The sequence below is a fragment of the Monodelphis domestica genome, chromosome 2 (assembly GCF_027887165.1).
Source record: "Monodelphis domestica isolate mMonDom1 chromosome 2, mMonDom1.pri, whole genome shotgun sequence".
NCBI classification, from domain to species: domain Eukaryota; kingdom Metazoa; phylum Chordata; class Mammalia; order Didelphimorphia; family Didelphidae; genus Monodelphis; species Monodelphis domestica.
The window spans coordinates 179,087,689-179,096,205 of NC_077228.1; the positions used below are offsets into that span (position 1 = coordinate 179,087,689).

Genomic DNA, 8,517 nt, shown 5'->3' on the forward strand with positions numbered 1-8,517 from the left:
CTTCTCTGATCCTTAGTTTCTCTGTGTAAAATGGGTTTGATTATAATTATTAGTTTTAAGTGTTACTACTTTGGAATCATGGAATTAAAGCTCAAAGGAACCTTAGAGGATACCAATTCAATCTCTTCTTTTCAGACATGTAGAGACTGAGGTCTATGGAGGTTAAGTGACATGTCCAGGGTCATATAAGTAGTGAGTAGCAGAGCTAGGGATTTGAATACAGGTCATTTGCCCATATATATATATATATATATATATATATGGCTTTTTCCACTGTAACATGTTGCCTCTCCAATACCATCTGATTTTTTTTTCGAAATGACTGATGGACTTGACTCTTTATGGATGAAGCCTAAAGTCTCATAGGAATTTCAGTGCAAGTCAGTCTTTTCAGTTTAACAAATTGCATACCTCACAGTCACTGAATATTGCAGAACAATGCTGAAATCTAATCAGCTGTTAGATTGTCAGTCAAATGTTCATCTTCATCTGTTCTATACATCACCAACGCCAGGGTAATGACAACAGCTTCCAGGGCCCCAGGCTCTATGACAGTTTTGTAGCTCATATTCTCTGGCTCTGCCCCACAGGAATGGTGGCCCAGATTCCTTCTTGCAATATAGGGTTGGTTTATGTATGGCTTTATCCAACCAGACCATGGTTCAACCCCTGTCCTACTTAAGTATCCCTGCTGCATTTCATTGGAGAGCCTTTATAAAGGCATAATTAACTATGTGCAGCTCTTTAATCATTAGAAGTATATAAAAACCTAAATATACCAATGTGCTCACTGGGGCATTTTCTTCTAGCACATTTGATCTTCCTTCTATGCAAGTCCAATTCCTCTTTCTGCAAGCAAACTGGAAGAACTGAAGAACTCAATTCTTCCTCCCAGTTGTTCCCAGATAGCAGGACATCTGCCCCTGGGTTTTCCACAGGCTCATTATTCAACAAGTAGTGGTCATTTTGTAACTCAGGGCTTTCATGCTCTGTCTTTCTCTGAGTCTCAGAGTTCAAGATCCACTGGCAGGCTAGTTCCCACACTGATTCCCTCATCCATATAACTAGTTTCCTATCCTTGATCCTCTGTCTCCCATCCACAATAAGTGTGAGGGGAAGAGATTTCATACAGAGAGCCAAGGAAGCCAGGAAAAAGTTAAAGATGTGGGTTAAAAAAAGGTGTTCATTCTTAGCAATATAGTGATCCAAAACAATCCTCAAGGACTAATAGTGAAAAATGCCATCCACCTCCAGAAAAAGAACTGATGGAATCTGAATGCAGACCAAGACATTCTATATTTCACTTTCTTTCTTCCCTTTTCTTTTGTTTGTTTGAGTTCTCTTTCACAAAATGACTAATATAGAAAGATGCTTTCCACTATTACACATGTAAACTTTATGTCAGATTGTTGTCTCAGGGAAGAGGAAGGGAGGAATTTATCTCAAACTTTTAAAAAAAGGTTAAAATTGTATTTTCTCATGTAATTGAGGGGAAAAATAAAATGTTATTTTTTAAAAGCTAACTAAAAAATAAAAATAAAATAAAAAAGCAAGTGTACCAAATGTGAAGGGGATTCTTAAGGAAATGGTCCCTGAGCTTATGTGTAATTTTCCCTTAAGACAAACCTAAGAGACCTCATGCAAATTTAAAACTCTTCTATAATTTCCTGCAGGGGAGGGGGGGGGGCACTGAGAAGTTAAGTGCCTTGCCTAAAATCACACAATCAGTACGTGTCAGAGGCAAGACTTGAACCCAGGTCTAGTTAGATGCCTGTATCCATTTTGCCGTGTTGCCTCTCATTAAGGATGCCAGCCTTTCTGAATAACACCAAAGACTGTATCAGATTTCTACTGTTTTAGGACTCTCCTGACTCACTAATTCCAATAAGACCCTCAGATCTTTTTTGGAAAAAAAAAATGCTATCTTGTATTTGAATAATTGATTTTCTGAAGTATGATATAATTAAATTAAATAATTAAACTCATCTTGTTGCATCCAGCCTAAATAATGCTATCAGCTGTCAAGGTGTTTTGGAATCCTTCCTCTTTCTACTTATATATCCTCTATCTCTCAGAAGTTTACTTACTAGCCATTAGAGAGGTGAAGAATGTTAACTAACACAAAGTCCAGCACAGATCTTTGAGGCATCCAGGGGAGAACTTCTTTCCAAATTGACTTTAACTTATTAATGACTTTTTTGGATCTGATCATTCAATGACTTCATTGACTTGTCCTGTTATCTAAGCCCCAGTTCTCCGTCTTGTGCATGAGAGACTGTCAAAGGTTTTGCTAAATTGTAGGTGAACTCTATCTTCAGTATTCTCTTAGTTTCCCATCAGTAGTCTAATAACCTTGTCAGCAAAAAAGGAAATGAGGTCAGTGTGACATAGCCTGTTCTTAATGAAGCCATTCTGTCTCTTTGTGATCACTACTTCCTTTTCTAGAGGTTCACTAACAATCCCTTTGATAATGTGTTCCGGAATTTTGCCAGGAATCCAGGACAAACTCTTTGGCCTCTAGTCTGTCGACTCCATTGTCTTAAGGTGACAATTTGATGTTTATGAGAAAGCCTAAGAGTTCTCACTTTCTCGCCCCACCCCATCCCCATTGAATGGTGAAAGTGATTCAGTGGTTCTATTCTTCTAGTCTATTTTCACTTTTGTCTTCTGATGAAGGGAGAGTTTAAAAGAGCCTGCCCTGGAATCGTGCTTTTTCATGGATATAAAATATTGAAACAGATAACTTCATAGAAAGAGGGCTAACGTCCTAATCCACCCTCCTTAAGATCAAAACATTCCATAAACAAAGCAGATCTTTGGGGGGATGGGAAGAAGAGAAATAACATTTGAGGAGACTAAATCCTACTTTAGAATTCATTTTTTAATAAAAATGGCTTAAAAAATGTTGTCCCAAAACAGACACTGATGGATTCAACTAATGATAATATAGATTCACTGATGAATCTGTAAATCTTAACTACTCAAGTTGAAATATTGCTATGACCTCTTAATTGGTCTTCCTGCTTCCAGACTCTCCTCCTCCTCTCTAGAGCTACAAAAATAATCTTCCCTAAGGTATAGGTATGACCATGCTGCACACCCCCAGTAGAAACCTTAAAGGGTTCTTAATTGCCTCCAGGATAATAGAAAAGCTCTAAAATCTAGGAAGTATCTGAGGCCAGATTTGAATTCCAGGTCAGTTGGCTCCCACTGTTCCTCACTTTTTATTCCAGGTCCTGGTCAAATTTGTCTAAGAGCAATTTCCCCAACTTGACATTCCATCTCCCATCCTGTATCTTTACACTAACTGTGAAATGAGGGGCTAAATGGAAGAAAGGAAAAATGAGACTCCACCTGTCTAGTAGGAAAGGTGGTTGGGTTTGCTCTGCAGGTAAAGGCCTAATGCTATGGCTACAGTAAGCTCAGGAAGTTGAACAACTACAGAACAACCCCCACACCTTGGTTCAAGTACCTCAAAGCTCAGTCTTGGGTTGTTGTTTTTTTTTTTTAATATATGAATAATTGGGGGGGGGGGTGCAGCTGGGTGGCTCAGTGGATTGAGAGCCAGGTCTAGAGATGGGAGGTCCTGGGTTCAAATGTGATCTCAGACACTTCCTAGCTGTGGGCCCTGGGTGAGTCTCTTAACCCCCATTGTTTAGCCTTCTTACTGCTCTTCTGCCTTAGAACCAATACAAATAATGATTCTAAGATGGAAGGTAAGGGATTAAAAATAAAATTATATTAAAAATAATTCACATGTAATATTTCATACACATCATAAATTCAGCTCATTCATTTTGCCCCCATCTAGAGTTTATGCTAGAAAAAAAATCCCAAATATGTTTTAGGGATAGTTCAGGCTTTGTTTCCCATTAATATATTAATCTCCTCTCTGTCTTCATATGACCCACAAGGAAACATATTCCCATCACAATCTAGGACACATTTATTGTAAGAAATGGTTATTTTATTTTATTTATTCATTTTTAAACCCTTACCTTCCATCTTGGAGTCAATACTGTGTATTGGCTCCGAGGCAGAAGAGTGGTAAGGGCTAGGCAATAGGGGTCAAGTGACTTGCCCAGGGTCACACAGCTGGGAACTGTCTGAGGCCAGATTTAAACCTAGGGCCTCCCATCTCTAGGCCTGGCTCTCAATCCACTGAGCCACCCAGCTCCCCCAAGAAATGGTTATTTTAAAAGACATCACTTAAAAACTGTGGTTGGAAGCATGACAAAATGGTTGGAGATCAGCTTCAGTGTCAGGAAGACCTGAGATCAAGTTCTGCCTCTGGTACATCCTAGCTCTGTAACTCTGAACAAGTCACTGGTAGTTCCCATAACCAATGAAATCAGAAATACAGTCCAAAAAAAATAACAGAATTGTAGGGGACTATCAGGAAATGACCCCAATTACATCCCAGCAAAATACCTGTTTCACTGCATCATTCCAAAAAAGCACATATCCTTTATCAAGGAATTAGAGGACATGTCCAGTTTCATGAGAGGTGCCCAGGCTTATAATTTTATAAAGTAGATGAGAACTCAGTGGCTCTGCTTTGCTTTTGATTAACTCCCAGATACATTATTTTCCAATCTTCCATGTGGTGTGGTATGATGAAAAAACTGGATTTTGAGTCAAATGACTTATATGTACTACCTGTGTGACCTAGGACTGATCTTTTCGTTTCTCTGGGCCTCAGTTTCCTTATCTGAAAATTGAAGTTAGATCGGATAACCTCTAAGGTTTTTTCTAGCTCTAAATCTAAGATATATACTTCTGGTCACCCAGATTTATAAACCGAGAGTTGTGCTGGACTCTTCACTCTCTCCCACTTATCACTTTTCATCAATCAATTAGTTGTCTGTATCTTTTCAATTCTACCCTACCACCACCTCTTGCATCCATTCCCTTTTGTGAACTCATGCCACATTTACCCTAATTCAAGCCTTTATCACTTGTCACCAAGATTATTGTACAAATTCCTAATTCGTATCCTTGTGTCTAGTTTCTTCCCTCTCTCATTCTTCCTCCACACAACTGTCAAAGTGAAACTTCTAAAACAGAGATCTAAAAATGTTACTCTTCTGTTTAAAAAGCTTCAGTGGTTCCCTCTTGTCTCCAGGATAAAATACCAACTCCACTCTTTGGTATTTAGTCCTTTACAATCCATCTCCAATCTATATTTACAGGCTGATTAAACAATATTGCCCATCACTATTCTATTCTCCAGCCCAAGTGATAAACTTGACAGTCTATCTCCTATTTCCATGCACAGAGCTCTAGAATGCTCTTCCTCCCTCATCTCTGCCCCTTAGAGACTCCCTAACTCCTTTAAAGTCCATTTGAAAGCCACCTCCTCCAAGAGACCTTTTCTGGTTCTCCTAGTCATCAGTTCTTTCTCCAACATGAAATTACTTCATATTTCTTCTGTATACATTTTGAAATTGTATTTATGTGTTTACAGGTTTCTGTCACACAATAAAATGTAAGCTCCTTGAGGGCAAGGATTATATTATTTTTGTCTTTGTAGTTCCAGTGACCCCAGGAGCCTCCCCAGTTGGTTAACTGAAGAAGCTCTAGGGAAGATAAAAAAAAAAATCCAGTCACTCTGGCAAAACAGCACCAGCAGTAATGGCCCAAATCTTTTTTCTTCAGGTGGTGGAGTCTGAATATCAATTAGTAACCAGTTACTCAGTCTTATCTTCCCCTGCTGGTATGAATCAATGCCTGCCTGTGCCCAGGTCCAAACTCCTCACTCCTTTCCTCTAATTTCTGGTTCTTCTAAAACAAGATAAAAAGCCTTAAAAAACATAATTAGAAATGTCTAGCCTAGACTGAATTGCCTGTAGCACCAGGATGGGAAAAGGAAAGGAGAAGGGACATAAGTTCAATCATATACCTTAAGAAAACTTGCATGGAAATGTCCCTGAACAATCTGCAGGGATCTAGGAGAAAAAATACTATCCACAAGCAGAGGACAAACTGTGGGAGTAAAAACACTGAGGAAAGGCAACTGCTTGACTACAGGGGCCGAGGGGATATGATTGAGGAGAGAAGCTAAATGAGCACCCTAATGCAAATACCAACAACATGGAAATGGGTTCGAATCAAGGACACATGTGATGCCCAGTGGAATCTCACGTCAGCTATGGGAGGGGTGGGGGGGGGAGGAAAAGAAAATGATCTTTGTCTCCAATGAATAATGTTTGGAAATGACCAAATAAAATAATGTTAAAAAAAAAAGAAAAGAAAATTTGCATGCAAATGTATTACTTGTAATTGATTTTTAAAAAAAATTTTTAAGGGAGCAGCTGGGTGGCTCACTGGATTGAGAGCCAGGCCTAGTGATGGGAGGTCCTGGGTTCAAACATGGCTTCATATACTTCCTAGCTGTGTGACCCTGGGCAAGTCATTTAACCACCATTGCCTAACTCTAACCACTCTCCTGCCTTGGAACCAAACACAGTATTGATTCTAAGATGGAAGGTAAATGTTTAAAAAAAATTTTAAGTATTTTTTAAATTAAAAAATGAAACTAGTTTACACAATAGAAGATAATTTTTAAAATTAGTTAAAAGAAAAGGCATTTAGTGAAATAACAAAGTAATAATAGTAAAAAAAAAACAGGCCATTTAACCAATAAATTTGCTTCACATTTTCTCACAAATATACATTATCACTTCTCTCTACAACTGGCCCCTTCCTACCTGGACCATGCCTGGGGATTCAGCCCCTGGAGTCTGCCCAACATGGTGATTTCAGATATAACAGATCTGCTTTTCAGAATAAGCAGAGGCCCTGATTTAGTATTTCAGCTAGTGCTGCTGATAATATTTCTACAACAAAGCCATGAAAATATGTATTGAGTGACCTTTCAACCAAACATTCATCAATTGCCCTTGTGTTCAAAATTTGCCACAGTTCAGGACCCAACAGCCCCATGAACACACCTCTAGCAAAACTAACTGACAATTCTGCTTGTAAGGAAATAATATGCTTTATTCAATTTGACCAAGAAGAGGATACAAAGCAAAAATTCGCCAAAAAGAAAGATAAAAAATTACAAGGAGAGCCTCAGATAATAAATATAGATCTCATGCTGGAAATGTCAACTTCTCTAGCGGCGATAGCTCCCTTCATTGAAAGAGAAAGCAGAGGTCACCACTATGTTAACATGACTTTGCCACTTGATACGGTTATATCTGCAGATCCAGAAGAATCATAGAGAATAGTTCAAAGCTGTCTACTAAATTCAATTCACAATCAACTAACTGATACAGAGAAATGCATTTTGAAATACATGAAAGGAACTTCTATAGTGGTCCCTGAGCCATTGTATTTTTTGTTGCCAGGAGAAAAAAATCTTGTTACAATTTCATATCCATCAAGAGTTCCAGATGGTCAGCTGCAATCTTACAGAAAGGAATTGCATGACCTGTACGACCTGCCTCATTATAGACCTTACTTCAAAAGAGCTAATGCATATCATTTTCCAGATGAACCCCATAAAGATGGACATACATATCAGGAATCCTCATACTCATCTAAATCCACTGGATACAAAGTCTGGTATGATTTACATAGTTCATCGCATATATGGTTATCATCATGACATGCAAGATTAGATAGATGGCAGTGCTTATAGGTCTCTACAAACTTTGTTCTTGGCTCAGACACAAGGGATATACTGACAGGTCCATTCTAACACATCCGGAGATTCATCGGGCTCTTGATGTGCATGAAAGCCAGCAACATTTGTCGGGTCACGACAATGGATTGGTTCCATTGAGGTACAGCTAGTTCTGAGCCAGTTGATGGGGATAACTTCAAAAATATTGTTTTTCAGCCAATGTGAATTAGCATCTTAAGGAAAGAAACTTGCTAATCATTTCCAGAGTGAAGGAACTTTAATAATGATTGAGAGAGTTGTGCTTCATCCAATACTAGGAGCAGAATGGAATGAGATGACAGGACCAGTAAAATAAATCCATATTACACCATACCAGAGGAACTGCAAATCATGTAGGGAAAGGACTGGCATGGATGGAAGGTTCCAGAATTTTGAGAGAAGGATGCCTACTATAATCTCTGTCTTCCTCAGCAACCAAAAACTATTTAAAGAATCTGAGTAGAAACAATATTTACTAAGCTTTTTGTTTGTTTATTATTACCTGGTGTAGGTGCATGATGGTTATGTAAAAATAAAGCACAGATTTCATATAAAAATATAAAGTAGGCAAACTATATAATACGTTTCAAATATAGCAAAGTGCTTGGAACAACAAGCACATACTAGTCGAAGGCATTCTTTAATCAGTGCTTTTGGTTAACAATAGAGTCTGTCAATGCTACAATAATTTAAGAATGATTAGATTTTACTTCAAAAATATATGTAAGCAGTGGCCACTGCCAGGTGTGACTCCAGAGGACATAAATTTGTGAAGCTTCATGCTACTTCTTACATCACCTTCAACTGGAATCCTCTACTGCGGATATTCCCTATTTCCCACAAGT

General features: G+C 38.4%; 1 pseudogene; it reads left to right on the forward strand.

Moving 5' to 3' along the window:
- Positions 1-6,752: 6,752 nt before the first annotated feature.
- Positions 6,753-8,122, forward strand: LOC100619407 (ufm1-specific protease 2-like; annotated as a pseudogene).
- The last annotated feature ends 395 nt before the right edge of the window (positions 8,123-8,517 follow it).